This window comes from Podarcis cretensis, assembly GCF_951804945.1.
Source record: "Podarcis cretensis genome assembly, chromosome: 1".
NCBI classification, from domain to species: Eukaryota; Metazoa; Chordata; class Lepidosauria; order Squamata; family Lacertidae; genus Podarcis; species Podarcis cretensis.
This window is the reverse complement of record NC_137170.1, coordinates 33,861,061-33,878,890: the sequence shown is the minus strand read 5'-3', so window position 1 is coordinate 33,878,890 and position 17,830 is coordinate 33,861,061. Positions and strand designations below refer to the sequence as shown.

The 17,830-nt window shown below is 41.0% G+C and overlaps 1 protein-coding gene and 1 long non-coding RNA gene across 3 annotated transcripts in view; one reads left to right on the top strand and one right to left on the bottom strand.

Moving 5' to 3' along the window:
* Positions 1 to 17,830, top strand: part of MIPOL1 (mirror-image polydactyly 1) — a 197,543-nt gene that overhangs the window by 80,553 nt on the left and 99,160 nt on the right. The window lies entirely within an intron of this gene.
* On the bottom strand, positions 10,707 to 11,637 carry LOC307211456. The gene is made up of 2 exons (XR_013836464.1): positions 11,572 to 11,637; positions 10,707 to 10,814 (listed from the first exon to the last, which is right to left on the bottom strand). It is a non-coding gene; the product is annotated as an uncharacterized lncRNA (long non-coding RNA).

Here is a 17,830-nt window from a genome sequence, read left to right as displayed (position 1 = left end):
AGAAAAATAAGTACAGTGGTACCTCGGGTACAGACGCTTCAGGTTACAGTCTCCGCTAACCCAGAAATAGTACCTCGGGTTAAGAACTTTGCTTCAGGATGAGAACAGAAATCGTGCTCTGGCGGCAGCGGGAGGCCCCATTAGCTAAAGTGGTACCTCAGGTTAAGACCAGTTTCAGGTTAAGAATGGACCTCCAGAACGAATTAAGTTCTTAACCCGAGGTACCACTGTACTTCATAAAATGCCTAATTAACTTTTAGGACCCATTACCGCAGGATGTGATGGGTATTAGTTTTTATCAGCTGTATTGGGGACTGTTTTTGATCCTTATATGATGGAGATAGTGACTGCATTTGGACATACACAAAGCTTTGGTTTGATGAACTTTGAACAAGCCTGTCGTCCTCTTTGGCTTATGTACTTCTAGCCAGGAAGAAGAGTTCTGAAATGTTTGCATCCACTTTTTTAGCTAACTGATTTGTCATGTCTTCCAACCCTAACAAACTGTGGATAACATTAAAAATGGTTAGATTCCAGCCAACCAATTTAAAATTATGGGGTTTTTTTGGGGGGGGGGTTAAGCCAGCTTATTTATGTTAAATATAGTTAATGTTAACTAGAGTTCTGGGTCTAGATGAAAATTTAAGGCTGTGGTTAATTAAAAATGGAAAGAAAAGATTTTTAACTCTTCCTCCCAGTTATTCATGTCTTACTAAACCATAGTTTAACATGATCTCTGAACACAGCTGATATAGACTGATAGTTAGGTGGGGGTAGCCTTAGTCTTCATAGCTTGCTTGTAAGCTTTCAGAGATATTTGGCTGGCCACTGAGTGGATAAAGAATATTGACTTTGGTCTGATCCAGTATCTGGCTTGGATCCAAAGAACCTACGATGCACTCTGTGAGTGGAAGATACTTCTGCTCATTGTGTAGGTGGGGAGATGCTGTTGAACTTGGTTATAGCCTCTGCAAGGAGCCCCTGATGAGGGTCAGGTATACCTTTGCAGGAAGAGATATGTGGGAGAAAACCAGCAGTACCCCTCCATGTATCTTTGAATTCAATACTATCTTCTTGTGATGTTTGAATTCTCTGAAGACTTACTGCTACTGTGATCCCCATTTTTGCTTACTGATTGAAAATGAAATGTGTTAGCAGTTGCTTTCTGTTCCTCTAGTTCACCCATCAGAATATACTTATAACTTAAATTGCAGAATGATTTGCCTCTGGGAAATACAGTAGAATCTTTTGTTCTTGAACTGCTTTTTACACACTGTATTTTTTTTAATACAGACCACTAAAAGTAAGAGAGAAGATGACCACCCAAGAAGAGGGGATTGCTATATTTGGTTGGTGACAGCTATGGTTTGTTCAGCCTTTCTGGTCACAATATGCTTTCCAACAGGATGTCTCTGACTACTAGGTCTTAAGCAACTTAGGCTCTCAACTGTGGATGCAAATTGTGAATCTCTTTTGAGCTGAAAGACACAGTCCAAAATATTAAATGCAGTCTTAATAGTAAAGGCCATTAATCCAGAGCGTTTTCTTGGCACTGTTCTCCTGGCACCTGATTTGTACATTTGTCAGTATAGCAGACTGGAAGTTTCAAGGAGATAGTGCGGGCCATAAATGCCTTTTTTATCTTAAGTATACTGCACTCCAAATATTTGATTCTAAGCAGTACTGCTCTACCTGATACGCATTACACTTAAGTGCAGTGCATTTTTATGGACTTCTCAGTGGTAGCAGTGCCTGCCAATGATAACTTTTATTGCATCAGACCTGTCAGAATTTCACTATTAGATTGTTTATCTGTATCTCTTCCCTGCACACACACACACCATTTATTCTCTGGTTGGTCTTTAGAGAGTGTGCTGTATAATAATTTTAGCTACTTTGCTTTAATGCTCTCTCACAACCGACCTGCAAAGTGAATAAAAAGAAGGATTCTCATCTGAACATAAGGAAAGGATTAAGCTGTCGCTGATCATTGTGCTGACATTGAGATGAATGGTTGTGAACTGGCTGCGTTATTGGTGGATCGTTACCCTTAACTGCGGGAAAATATTTCTGTTCTTGGTTTGGGTTTTCGTTTTGATTTCATTTAGGAACAGAATTTAAAAAATAGTACTTCTCCATTTACACTACACAAGAAATAAGATTTCCACAGGAATTCATGAGACTGAATCCCATCTATACTGTTCGGTTGTTGTTGTTTTTTTAAAAAAGATAAATAGGCAACCATTGCCTGTGAAAGCATAAGCATTGTGGAGGTTTAGAGAAGGTTGGATTATGGAAGCTATGTGAAAGCCTCTTCTAGTTATAAGCATAAGTATCTGATTTAGGGTCAGATTGGATGGTGCCTTCTTTTCATATTCATCCCATATAGCTGGTGGCATATGAGAGTCCGACAACCCTGCCATCTTAGAATGCTTGTCGCAGTTCATTCCTGGATTTTACTTGAAATATCGGCAATGCAGAATGGGACTCAATGAGTTGGATTTTATGCACACAGGTCCTATTAACTCTTGAATAGTTTTCTCACTTGTGCATCTGATGACAGTGGAGGTGGGGCCAGTACCCTAGGAAGGTTGGTAGGCAAGGTGTGTTCTTTCTTCCTACCATGCCTATGGGGTAGATGCAGGCCCAGGTGTAGTGTAGCCCACTCCAGCCTGTAATCTGGAGATAGGTAATACTCGAGCTGAAAAGCTGCAATGACTTTCATGTGGGTCTTATGTTCCTGCACAGTGCGGCATGTTTAAATAAAAGTGCATTTTATTATTCAATAGTTTCTTGACCCCCTGGTAGCTCTTCATGGGTTATTCAGCTATAACCCCACCCTTCCCTTATTTGGAAACCAGCTGTACTTACTGTTTTCTTGCATGTACTGGATAAGTCCTATTGAGCGATTTACCCTGACCAGGAAATGGCTATTGAGTCACTTAGTATACGTTAAAGCTATTACAAGTTTGTACTAGAACCTGCAGCCAAGGTAGCCTACTGTGGATCAACAGAGGCTACCTCCATGTGGCTACTATTGGCGCCTTCTGCTCAGTTCTAGGCCCCGTGTAACCTTGGAAGTAATGCAGCTTTAACATTAGTTTGGGTTCAGCAGGCAATGAAATTAATAGTTGCTGTATAGTAATACAACTTGTGTGTCTTCTGTGAGCAAACAGTTGTACTTTACTGTCTGTATTTGAACTAGCCTTTCAGGTATAGCATGGCATCACATTGTTATATAATGCAGTTAAGTTTTTAATTAACCTATAATAAACATGTGGCTGTGCATTTAAGAGTTTTTAATTAGATTTTCCTTCAAACTTTGCTCTGCTTGTGTTTTCTTGGTGGAATGGGTAGTGAAAATTCTGACAGAGTCCCAGATATATGTGAGCACATTGTCTTAACAGAGCGATAGGAATTATCCTCACTGGGTTGAATGGTACATGTGTGTATAATCTGAGATCATTCACTAGATTGCTGAGCAAATATGCAAACTACTTTTTCTCTGTGCAAAAACAAATAAAATGGTATAAACTCAAATATTTGATACTACTTTTCGTATGTATTTTCAAGTGAATAAAAAACAAACAACTAAAGCATAACTAAACATTGACAGCAGTCTTTCTTCTAACTCTTGGCCCCTTCAGAGAGGAAAGCCCACCAACCATTTACTCTCATTTTTCAAGATTATATTTGTTAGCCGAGAGATAGGGATATATATATATATATATATATATATATATATATATATATATATATATATAGAAAACAGTTTGTGCATGAATGGGGGACAGAGCCTTCATTCAGACATCATACTAAACCATGGTTTATTATGCCAGGCTGTGTCTAGACAAAAATCGCAGTTCAGTATTGCCTGAACCCTAAACTGCAGCTAATTTTAACCATAGTTTGTTTGAATCAAACCAGCTTTATAGTCCATACTTTGAAGTTGGCTTGATTCAAACAAATCAAACCATAGTTAAGATTAATCACAATTTGTTGGGTCTGGGTGATACAAGGAGCTATGACCTATCAAAAATGGAGGCAAAAGCTTTTGAACATTTGCAACCACACAGGGAGTGTCCAAACGTAGGGGAAGGCCAGGTTCCTTCCCATCATCATAAACCGTTATTGGACATGACATTTGAACACATGTATCCCTCCCAGATTTGGAATGAATATACTTTGTTGGTGACTGTTCAGCAGGTTTGGGTGTGTAGGTGCATGAATGTGGAAGTCTTTGTATGGAAATGTCCTCAACTTGCCATTAACATATTTTCCTTCTGTTGAGCAGTGGTGTCTGAACATTTCAACTCTGATTAAATGTTAATGTTAACAGCTTGGGTTCTTAATAAAAGTATTGCCAGTAGTGGGCAGTATGATGAAATACCTCAGAGCTGCTTCTGGACCTTTGCCATTTACACTTTCTGGACAGGAATGTTTAGCATGAGAGAGGCTTGGCAGCCGAAACTAGGTAACTGAGGAAGGGACAGTGAGTTTTCTCTTATATGTTTGGGGGCAGGGAAGTAGCTATTTTTAAGTTGCAAGAGGGGTTTTGAACGCTGGGTGTGATTTCTGTACTCTCTGCCTTTTATAGCTGTAATTATGGGTACAGTCTTGCAAAAGGGCCAAGGATGTAGAATTCATTGCTGTTGAAGAGAGAGAGAAAAAGAATCATTTTATGGCCAGTGTGGCACTGTCTGTTTAATACTCGGCACTGAAGCAATAACGTAATTGGCAAGCAAACCTGGTTTTCCGGCTCTGAATAGTTTGATCACATCCTGCTCTGCAGGAACATGCTTATGACTGTTCATGAACAAAATTGGCACGCGCCCAATTGCTCATCTGAATCGAGCCAAAGGCCGTTTCTTCTGTTCGGGGCACCACTTGGCACAAGGCTTGCTGCTGTTCAATCGCCGGGAGCACAAAGATTTAGAAGCAGCACACTTGACTGCCCATCTTTATTGATTCCAGCTAGTCGTTGATAAATCAGTAAGCATCAATAGGCCTCATGAGTCTGCTTTAGAGCAGCCTTTTCTGCGCTTCAGTTTACCAAATGGAAGCACTCAAATCACTCTCTCCTTTTTCCCCCCTTTCCTTTTGCAACGCAGAAAGCATTCAAGCATTCTTGCCACAGGCGAGCAAACATTTCTCATGTAAGAACTACACCTGTGAGGTACAGCAAGGTGGTTTTTTTTTCCTTTTAAAAAAGTTGTTAGATGCAAAAAAAGGGTAAAGAAAAAAGAAAAAGAGTTTGCTTCATCTGGATTTAGGAATCTCTGTGTCCCACAATGCTGCATTACTGTTCTCGGAAATGGTTTTTTAAAAATGAAACATCAACCTTGTGTTGTTAAAACTCAGCATTTGAAAGGGTATTCTTGGGAGCCAGAACATTGTGGTGGTCAGAGCAGAAATAGCCAACAAGGTCCCTTCAGATGTTGCAGACTACAATTTCCATAATCCTGTGCCATAATGTCCCTGCGTCATGTTGATTGAAGTTCAGGTCTGCAACATACTGAGGGTATGATCTTGGCTACCCCTGCAAGAGAGTTTCAGGCTACAGCTGTGGAGATCAGTCTTCAAATCTCCACTCAGCCATAAAGGCCTCTTGAGCATATAAGAAGAGGCTGTTGGGTCAGGCCAATGCCTGTGGGAAACCTTTGAGTAACCTTTGGACAGTCCCTGTCTTTCAAACTAACTTAGCTCACATAGTCCAATATAACCTAGAGGAGTTGGATTCTTGCTGGTTCCTGTCTCCCATCCATGACCTAGACGAAATTACGACATCAATGTTTCTTGCAAGAAAATGTGCAGAATAATGTGCTGAGCAACATTATTGTTGTTGTTGTTGTTGTTGTTGATTTGTATACTGCCCTATACCCATAGATCTCAGGGTGGTTCACAGCATAAAACCACAAAATACATAAATTGTATACTATATTTATTATCTTATGAACCTATATCTAACTTACTTATAGCACTGCGATTAGACCAATGAAATACAGTATTGATATGAATAGTACTGAAATACTCTTGAAAGTCCCATGGACTGCAAGAAGATCAAACCTATCCATTCTGAAGGAAAACAGCCCTCAGTGCTCACTGGAAGGACAGATCGTGAAGCTGAGGCTCCAATACTTTGGCCACCTCATGAGAAGAGAAGACTCCATGGAAAAGACCCTGATGTTGGGAAAGATGGAGGGCACAAGGAGAAGGGGATGACAGAGGACGAGATGGTTGGACAGTGTTCTCAAAGCTACCAGCATGAGTTTGACCAAACTGCGAGAAGCAGTGGAAGACAGGAGTGCCTGGCGTGCTCTGGTCCATGGAGTCACGAAGAGTCGGACACAACTAAATGACTAAACAACAACAACAAGTACTGAAATAAAAATATTTATTAGAAGAAGTCAATATGGACACAAATAAAGCAGGATGGACTAATCATGTTCAGGGTGTGATTTCTTGGCTCAAACAGAACTACCCCTGGTTTGGGTGGATGTATGTGTTGTGTGTGTCTGTGTACGTTCTACCCTAGGATCTCAACTGAAGTAATTCAGATTATATTCTATAAAGTTATTCCATCATACTGTAGCCTTAAAACTTTCTTTGCTAACTATGTGCATCAAATGACCAGTCATACTTATTCTGAAGATCAAAGAATATTGGCAATGATGATCTAGAATCCCATAAGGTTTTCTCTTCCTTATACTGCTAGATTTTAAAAGTAAAAAGAAATATGTATCCCTGAATAAGCAGTTGGCACATTTTAATGAATCTTCCATTTTGTGCCACATCTCTGCCCTGGAATGTCTATTATTTGTATTGTAAAATCACCTGTTGTGCTTGTTTAAACAATGGTGTTGTGTAGAATTTACAAAATCCATGTTTGCCTGGTAGCTGAGGGCACAATTAAACCTATCTTTAATTACAAAGATTAATTAATTTTTAACGTGGAAGATTCATCTTCTTTCTAATACTTAAGGGCCGCTCCCCTTTTGAACATGACTCTAGGTAATGTCCCTAAATTTGCATGAGAGCTTGTTAGATTAATTGCTGTTTGACTCTTCTATCATAGTGCTAAGCTCTAAGTTCATACAGATCAGACTCCCTAACCACTTTTTGGAATGAATTTAAATATTTAACGTTAGCACCCCAAGAGGAAACATAAAATGGTTATGTATTACTGGTAGCTTGCTTCAGTAACATATATTGTTTTTAAAAAGCTTAATATGTTAAGCAGTAATATGCATGTAATGTTATAGCTCAAGGCATATACGTTTTATTGTTCTTTCCTATTTAGTTTTATTGTTTTTCCTATCTCAGACTTCCCTAACCTGATGCCCACCATATATTTTGGACTACAATTCCCATCATCCCTGACTTTAGGCAGTGTAGGCTTGGGCTGACTGGATTTGTAGTCCAATATACTGGGAGGACACCAGGTTGGGGAATGCCGCTGTTTTCTGATTCAGCTCCTTGTGCATGCAGGCACTCCAAAGCCCATTCATAGTTCCTGTGCAACTGATCTTCCCATTTACTTAAATGGAAGTACCTCTGCTCATACAGAAGAACCTGCGATTTGAATCAATGACAAATCCATCAAGCAGTGAAGATTGCATAATAATGAATCGCCATTGAAAGTTGTGTATGCTTCCTCAATGCACACACAAATCACTTCCTGTATGTGAAAGGATTCAGTAAAGACTCAACTGGACTCCTCCAGTTAAACATTTTTGGAGAATCCCCCTTTTTTCTTTCCTCATTTAAAATAGGTGGAGAAAGCACACTCGCAAGGACAGTTCCCCATGAACATTTCCTCATTGTGCTTGTTCATGGATCATGCAGCTGAATGACTCTTTGTTTTATATCTTCCAGTTTTGCTTTTTTTGTTGCATTCTGTACAGAGTGACATCATAAGAGGAAATGTGTTGAAAGCCATTTAATAATGAGGAAGTGATACCTGGAGCTGAGGGGGCTTTTCCCTATACATTTCTGATTTCCTCAAGTCCAAATAACTAAAAGGATATTAATTTTTTAATGTTCTTGATTACGTGTGTGTGTGTGTGTGTGTGTGTGTGTGTGTGTATGCAGTGCTTTTTTCTAAAAAAATGTTTTGGGGGTACTCTCATTTTGACTCAAGAAAATCACCATTTTATAGTTCAAATTGGGAAAAATAAATACAGTAAATGGATGGAAGTACAAAGATTCACCAAATGTTTAGGGGTATACATACCCCCAGGAAAAAAAGCACTGGTGTTATGTATTACATACAAATTTATACTTTTCAAAATGCAACCATATTGTCTACTCGTTTGAACATGAGATGAAAACTACAGTGGTACCTCGGGTTACAGACGCTTCAGGTTACAGACTCCACTAACCCAGAAATAGTGCTTCAGGTTAAGAACTTTGCTTCAGGATGAGAACAGAAATCGTGCTCCGGCGGCGCGGCAGCAGCGCGAGGCCCCATTAGCTAAAGTGGTGCTTCAGGTTAAGAACAGTTTCAGGTTAAGAACGGGCCTCCAGAATGAATTAAGTAACTAACCTGAGGTGCCACTGTACCTATAACAGTTAATTGTCTCCACTTTTTCTTTTAGAATCCTCATCTGTGTAAGTTTTTGGTTAAAAATAAATAAATTTGCAGCCATTAAACTGGCATGTGTAATTGAACAGGAGTAAAGCACTCAAGCTAGCATCTGAGCAGCTGTGAGAGGGTTATTTTTCCTTTTCCTTTGAATGGGAGCCCTCTATCTCATGTCACCAGTGGCGTAGCGTGGGTTGTCAGCACCCGGGGCAAGGCAAGTAATTTGCGCCCCCTAACCCGTGGATTTGCGCCCCCTAACCCTATCCCTAACGCTAACCCCCAGATGTTGCGCCCGGTGCGGCCGGCCCCCCTGCACCCCCCACGCTACGCCACTGCATGTCACACCCTACTTTAAAACTCTCTTTGCTTCCAGAATAGGTTTTCCGTGTGACTTAGGAGTGAGGAGGCTGCCCTGTTGAGTAGCATATGTGCAAAGCTCCCATAGGTGGGCAGAACCTTGTGGTCCTACGGTTATTTGGAGTCAGTCTTTGTGCTGAGGCAGCATAACAAATTAGACTGCGCTCCCGTTCACATATACATAGGAGTAAACCTTGTTGAAATCATTGGGTTTCTTTATCCAGTTGGTGATCTTGTGAAAGCTCAAGGACTTTTGGTTGAGCAGGGATGTCTGCTAATTGTAGGAGGTCAGCCAATTTTAGCTGAATCCACCCCCCCCCCCACACACACACATCTCCAGTCCCCCCTGCAATTCTGTTTTGAAAGTTCCTCCAATCCTAGGTTCTAGTGACAGGCTGGTTATAGTGACTTCAGGGAGTAGCAGGAATCCTTTGAAGACATTTCTGCTGGATTCTGCTCAGAGGACCTTACCTCTTTCCCAGTAAACATGCTTAGCTCTGGATCTGCTAGACATTGGCAGTGATTGAGAAATATCTGTATCTCCCTGGTGTATAAAGACAGACCCTGGATTCAGGGTCTTAAAATAGGCCACTAGAAAGATTACACATTCTGAGCAGTACACCATTTTCTTGTAAAGCATTTAATTTATATTATTTATATTATTTCAGCTTTTCCGTTAAATTTTCTTCAAGTTTCAGTTTCTTGCAGCCTATCTACCATAAAGGCCTTTTGTAAGAATTTAAAGAATACGCATTATACAACAAGGCCAGCAAGAAGAGATACTTAAGCAGTTTACAACTCAACTGAGAGTTCAATATGTAAAAAAGGCAAACAAATATGAAGTCACCTGCAAACTCCTGATATGGAAAAGTAATAACTGAACGAAAAGATTAATAAATGATTTGGTAGTGACTATGGCACAGTGATCCACAATATTTGTTTCTTGAACTAATGTGTTGGTATTTTGCAAAGGATGAGAAACATTCCTGTCCTTTTGTGTTATAACTGCCAACTTAACATTTAGGCAATATTCTTGTTTGCATATGGATTTCAAGAAAATCCATTGAAGCTTATTTGAAAACCAACTCATTAGAATGACAGTTTGTTTACAGAATTTTGTTTTCCTGTCTGTCAACTTAAATTGGTGGCATTCAACCAAGCAAGAGTTACAGTTATGCAAAAAGACTGCCCCTCTTCACTGCTCCTTCTGCAATAACTGAAGTTTCTTTTATTTCACTGCTGAGGAATCATTGCACAAAAAAGTGTTTGCTCTAAGTTACAGAAAAGCAGTATACTTTTTCCATGCTCAGAACCAATTGAGCTATGTGACACGTGCCACTCTGTCCCCTTATCCTAGATGTTTGGGTTGGGACTTTAGAAAGAGTGTGTTACACACGCTCTTATGACACTCTATTTATTATTCATTCGACATTCCCAAAACTGAACGTTTGCCCTGAAAATAGGCTCATATGAGTTGCCAATGGATATATTATCATATCAATAATATTTAGTTTTTATAAATAATGTGCAGACCCCTTCCCATCCACACTAGAACTAATTTGGTTTCTACATTTGGCGAAAAATAATCCTGGTTCAGATTGGATCTGCTGTTGTTTGATTGCTATGCTGGGAATACCTCCTCTGCTGACTCCCGGTGCTTTTTACACTTTCTTAGCTTGTTTTTCTTTATATAGAACATGGATCCCACCCTGCTCCTAATTATTATTATTATTATTATTATTATTATTATTATTATTATTATTAATTTTTAAGCTTATGAATACACAGCTGAAATTGTGTTTATTGAAGCTTGGATACATAGAAAAATCCTTTATGCCACTAACATGCAGGCACCACCAATTTCTTTGATTTTCTCTTCTACTTTTCTGCTGAGTGAGGAGGAATTAAAGAACCTTTTAATGAGGGTGAAAGAGGAGAGCACAAAATATGGTTTGAAGCTCAACATCAAAAAAACGAAGATCATGGCCACTGGGCCCATCACCTCCTGGCAAATAGAAGGGGAAGAAATGGAGGCAGTGAGAGATTTTACTTTCTTGGGCTCCATGATCACTGCAAATGGTAACAGCAGTCACGAAATTAAAAGACACCTGCTCCTTGGGAGAAAGGCGATGGTAAACCTAGACAGCATCTTAAAAAGCAGAGACATCACCTTGCCAACAAAGGTCCGTATAGGTAAAGCTATGGTTTTCGCAGTAGTGATGTATGGAAGTGAGAGCTGGACCATCAAGAAGGCTGATTGCCAAAGAATTGGTGCTTTTGAACTATGGTGCTGGAGGAGACTCTTGAGAGTCCCATGGACTGCAAGAAGATCAAACGTATCCATTCTTAAGGAAATCCGCCCTGAGTGTTCACTGGAAGGACAGATCCTGAAGCTGAGGCTCCAATACTTTGGCCACCTCATGAGAAGAGAAGACTCCCTGGAAAAGACCCTAATGTTGGGAAAGATGGAGGGCACAAGGAGAAGGAGACGACAGAGGACGAGATGGTTGGACAGTGTTCTCGAAGCTACAAACATGAGTCTGATCAAACTGCGGGAGGAAGTGGAAGATAGGAGTGCCTGGCGTGCTCTGGTCCATGGGGTCATGAAGAGTCGGACACGACTAAACAACAACAACAACCTTTCTGCTGAAGAATTTTGCTTTCCCGATTACAGGCTGTTTGGGCAGTTTCCCCTTAGAATCATAGAATCATAGAGTTGGAAGAGACCACAAGGGCCATTGAGTCCAACCCCCTGCCAAGCAGGAAACACCATCAGAGCACTCCTGACATATGATTGTCAAGCCTCTGCTTAAAGACCTCCAAAGAAGGAGACTCCACCACACTCCCTGGCAGCAAATTCCACTGTCAAACAGCTCTTACTGTCAGGAAGTTCTTCCTAATGTTTAGGTGGAATCTTCTTTCTTGTAGTTTGGATCCATTGCTCCGTGTCTGCTTCTCTGGAGCAGCAGAAAACCACCTTTCTCCCTCCTCTATGTGACATTCTTTTATATATTTGAACATGGCTATCATATCACCCCTTAACCTCCTCTTCTCCAGGCTAAACATGCCCAGCTCCCTTAGCCGTTCCTTATAAGGCATCATTTCCAGGCCTTTGACCATTTTGGTTGCCCTCCTCTGGACACGTTCCAGTTTGTCAGTGTCCTTCTTGAACTGTGGTGCCCAGAACTGGACACAGTACTCCAGGTGAGGTCTGACCAGAGCAGAATACAGTGGCACTATTACTTCCCTTGATCTAGATGCTATACTCCTATTGATGCAGCCCAGAATTGCATTGGCTTTTTTAGCTGCCGCGTCACACTGTTGGCTCATGTCAAGTTTGTGGTCAACCAAGACTCCTAGATCCTTTTCACATGTACTGCTCTCAAGCCAGGTGTCACCCATCTTGTATTTGTGCCTCTCATTTTTTTTGCCCAAGTGCAATACTTTACATTTCTCCCTGTTAAAATTCATCTTGTTTGTTTTGGCCCAGTTCTCTAATCTGTCAAGGTCGTTTTGAAGTGTGATCCTGTCCTCTGGGGTGTTATTCCCCCCTCCCAATTTGGTGTCATCTGCAAATTTGATCAGGATGCCCTTGAGTCCCAGGACTTTGTAGTAACCCGAGCGTACGACATCAATAACTGGAGCTAATCCCGCCTGATTTTTGGCATAGTTGAGACTTGCCTGCTCACTAACAAGTGTCCAGAGTTTCTCGAGATTCACTGTAGGACAGAAGTGCTGGTTTTTCTTCAAGTGGTAATGTCTCATACCAACTTTTCCAAAATAACCAGGATGATATTTGTCAAAATTAATTCTGTGGTGGTGCAAACCCCCAGCATTATCATGGCCTCCAGGATGCTTCCTGTGTTTGCCGATACGGCCACGGCCATGGCTAACATGACCCCTCAGTTTCCTGGTCTTCCTCAGTCTGGAAGGCATCTTGCTGGGCCAGAGTCAAAGGAAAAGAGCGTCTGCTCCTAAATATGTGGTTCTGAGGTAGTCAGCCTGGTGACTCCCATTTGTTGTACTACAACTCCTAATCATCTCATACCAGTTCATGTCCATGTGCCTTGAGGTTGACAGGGATTGGGGAAGTTGGACAACCAGCTGTAGTCCAGAAAAACCTGGTGGGCACCACATTCCGAGGGCACCACCCTGAGTGGGCACATGACTTCCTAAGTGTTCAACAGACACACACACCCCACATTGCCTTCTCCTCACTTTCAGGTTCGGCTGGCTTCTGACTCTAGATACAAGATCTGGCCACATCATGCCCAATTGGGGGCACTCGCTTTTCCTAGCAATCTTTGGTTCTTTGGGGACTACACTGAAATTGCGGTGAAGATCAAATATGAACAATGCAGCCCCCTCAGAGGGAGGGTGTTGAAGCTCGTGCTGTTGCGATTGTTGTAAATCAATATATAAATAAATAAATAAATAATAGTAGTAGTAGTAATGACACTATTGCCTTTTTTTCCCCCAAATGCCTGAGACATACACAAAATAATTCGTTGTACAAATTCCACTATATCTACTGTCGTCAGAACTTTGGCCTTTGTCAAGCGAGATCCTTTACCAGCCGACAACTTGTACTCATCTAGTTGTTTGCGGGAAATGAACGCACCATCTTTGTGTGCTGCACTAATAGGAATTGCTGGGAACGTTCATAGTTCTGGCATGTACAAATCAGCACTCTGAACCTTTTTAAGCCCATTGTACTGCAGTGGGTGCCTATTGTTTGAACAACTGGACAAAGGTGCATTATCTCAGGTTTGTAAAGTGTGCTTGAGCATACTAATCTACTACCTTGAGTACTATTTATCATCTTACATGCTTTGTTTATAAATAATTTATTGGAATAAGAGGCATGAAATTAGAAAATTGAATGAATAATCGAGCCTCTGTGTAAAACAGAAGCCTCTTATTTATATATAAGGCACATTTAAAAATAAATAAATAAATAAATCCGGCAGGCTGAGTAAATTAAATTTTTTAAGTCAAGTGTGGAATCGCACACAAATGTCTGATCCAGATTAAAAAGCAATTAGAATTTTGTTCTGCTGAAAGAAGTTTCCTGGAAATAGGAGAGAAGGCCGAGAAAAATCGGGGGCAGGGGGGAGAAACAAGTTTAAAATAAAAATAAAAATGAATAAATGAAAATATGCGCAAATGTGTTATCTACTCCAACCAAGTAGTTTTTGTCACTCCAAAATTCCAGGGTGGCAATTCACACTCTTGTGGTTTTCCAGAAATAGCACAGAATTATCTGTCTTTTGAAAGTGCCATAACTATTGATTCAGCGTAAGGAAGTGAAATATACTGACTTCAGTATATTTAGGTATATATGTGAACTTGGGTATGTAAAAAGGTAAAGGGACCCCTGACCATTAGGTCCAGTCATGACCATCTCGCTTTATTGGCCGAGGGAGCCGGCGTACAGCTTCTGGGTCATGTGGCCAGCATGACTATGCCTCTTCTGGCGAACCAGAGCAGCACATGGAAACGCCGTTTACCTTCCTGCCGGAGCGGTACCTATTTATCTACTTGCACTTTGACGTGCTTTTGAACTGCTAGGTTGGCAGGAGCAGGGACCGAGCAACGGGAGCTCACCCCGTCGCGGGGATTTGAACCTCCGACCTTCTGATCGGCAAGTCCTGGGCTCTGTGGTTTAACCCACAGCAGGAAATCTGGTGCACAGGTACAAAACTGTGTCTGCTTTGTTCCTGCCCTGCTCCTGTGGCCTCCACAAACCAGAAAGCTAGCCATGGTTTGGTTTAGTGTTATGTGTGAAATTGGGCTTGTGGTTTGTCTCTCTCAAACAAACCGTGAGCACTACGTCAAAAACAAAACTTGATTTATAGCTCATGGTTTGTTTGGAGCAAGATAAATCGTGAGCCCAGGTTTGCACAGAAGGCTAAGCCAAACCACAATTTAGCTCCTGGTGGTGCGGCAGGGGCAAGGCAGAAGCAGAGTGGCCGCAATATTCTTGCCATGTCCTAGCAAGCTTGCTCATTCATACTAAGCCATAGTTTGGCTTATGTGTGAACCAGACCACTGTCGACTCCAATGTAATGGCCTGGATTTGCTGATGGAATGGGTCTTTCCTATCTGTTCTCCACACAATAGCTGCTCCTGAAGGTTGGGAGATCCATCTGAATGGAATTGGGGGTGGGGGCTGCAACAAGAGGACAGAAATCAGCAGAAATTGGGAAGAGCAAGTGGTATGAACCAAAGAGCGTTTTGAGTCATGCAGGGCACAATCGGTTCTTAGCCAATACGCTTTTCAACAGTTTGATTTCACTGGATGCAAAATTACATCCTCATCTTATACTTTAGAACTGGTAGGTCAGGCATAGGCAAACTCGGCCCTCCAGATGTTTTGGGACTACAACTCCCATCACCCCTAGCTAACAGGACCAGTGGTCAGGGATGATGGGAATTGTGGTCCCAAAACGTCTGGAGGGCCGAGTTTGCCTGTGCCTGTGCCAGGTGAAGCAACGGAGCTGATACAAAAAGTCTGCTGAATAGGAATGGCTTATTCTGTGAGCATGATGCTCATTTCCCTCAGACATTTGCCTGAGAGTCATTGGGTGTTGATTGGTTATAAGGGACTGTTGTGTACATGCCTGCTTGAACCAGTCCGCAGAACTCTGTAGGACAACTGGTAATAAATTAATCCAGTAATTTACAAAAGCAGGACACCTATGTAAAACCTGAAATGGTGGTCCTTGTTTTTCTCCCATCAGAAATGACTCCCATGTGTCTTAGATTGGACTAGTTCCTTCTAAGGTCTCAAAATACTGGTGATATGTTTGAAGGCCCATCCCATTGGTTCATGCTGACTAGCTCTCCAGGAGTTTTTCCAGCCCTACCTGTCATCGACCCTTGAAATTGACAGCATGCAAACCACATGCTCTTCCACTGCCCTTCCTCAACAGATCTGCCAACTGCCGTCACAAAATTTAATTTTCAAAAAAACATTGGACAAGTCAGAGGAGATATGATTGATAGTCGTATGTTGTGAACTACCTTGAGATCTATGGGTGAAGGGCAGTACACTAGTACCTCAGGTTAAGTGCTTAATTCGTTCCGGAGGTCCATACTTAACCTGAAGCACCACTTTAGCTAATGGGGCCTCCTGCTGCTGCCGCACCACCAGAGCACGATTTCTGTTCTTATCATGAAGCAAAGTTCTTAACCTGTAGCACTATTTCTGGGTTAGCGGAGTCTGTAACCTGAAGCGTATGTAACCCGAGGTACCACTGTATACAAATTTCGCAAATAATGATAATAGCATGCATTCTTTGTTTCAGTATGGTTCCTAATGTACTCATTGTTCCATGGTAACTTTATTTAGTAGCATTTTGCCTAGTAGTAGTAGTAGTAGTAGTAATTTATTGTTTGTACCCCGCCCATCTGGCTGGGTTTTCAGCCAGATGCCCTAATAAGAGCATAAGCTCCAGTAACCTTCATGCAAATCAAATTAAATTGAGTGGGATTTGTGCTCCTCAAGAGTTGCATCTGAAATCACACTCACACACACCCCAACATGGTTTAACAGAATTTTGCATTCCACATTTCTTCTTCCTGTTATGCATAAACTGATATTTATTAGGAGCAAGACAAATATACAGAGTTATCTTTGAGTTCATGACAGCTTCAAGCTCAGACTGGATTACAGCAGTGAGACAAGTAGTGTTTAATCAAACCTTTTATGGCTTCTGATTGGCAAGATGTTAGAGCAGCATTGCATTTTCCCCCAAGTTGAAATGTTAAATGTTTCTTTTCCTAATCAAATAATTTTTTTTTCTAAAGATGCAGATGTTCCTGGGGTCTGACCTCTACCAAAGCTCTTTTTCTTTCTTTCTTTCTTTTTTTCACTCTTCTGAAATCCAGGAGGTTTAAAACGGCTGGGCATTGTAAAAATAATCAGTTAAACACTCTTGTTGACCGCTTGCCAGAAGTGTAGAGGAAAGGCTTCACAGTTTTTTAAAATGAAAAAATAATAATAATTCAGAATTATGGCATAATTAAATAAATCTATCTAGACCATCATTTAGTGGAAGAAGAAACTAATTCTTTTAAATGGAAAAGAAAAGGATAAAATCAATTTAGATAAATACAAGTGTTTCCAAACATCTGCTGCTCAAAGTACATAACTCACATTGACACCAAAGGTTGGTTTGTGTTTTGACTGGAAGAGTTTGATATTATTTTTGTCTGCAAAGGAAGGAGTTGTGTAGCATCCAAGTGGTGAGATATTTGCCTCTCAAGCAATCATGATGAATTTGGGACAAGGGGGAGACTGTGTGTTTTTTATTTTTTAAAAAAATCACAGTGAAAACTGCTTGCTTTCCTTGAGGAATCTTTGGATCGGAAACTGTCCTCATGTGCAGATCTTTCAAAAGAAAATAAAGAGAAGAACAGAATAATAAAACAGTTTTGAAATCTGTTAAACCACCTTTGTCTGGAACATGGAGTTTTATTCCAACATGTCAACCGAGTTTCAGTTTTGATTTTTGACTTTTTTTAAAGGAGGATGTACACTATTAAAATAAGTTAAAAAATAAGCTAGGATCAAAAGATCATCGATAAAAACAAGCTTTGAAATCGGCTGCTCGGTACACTGAATAAATGCTTCCTGTTTAGTAATCTCACTATCAGTAAACATAACTTGTCTCCTTCACCTTTGGCCTCAAACTGCGCAGGCTTAGTCTTGAGTCCCACTGGATTTGATGGGACCTTGGGCCAAATAGAGGGTCAATCCAGGCTCCCCTCCATGCAAGCCACTGGAAGAATGCTGGCAATAGATGAAGGCAGTCAATGCCATGGGAATCCTATAGACACAATAGGAAGCTTCATAGGAAACTGCCTCAGACTGTTACTCTATCT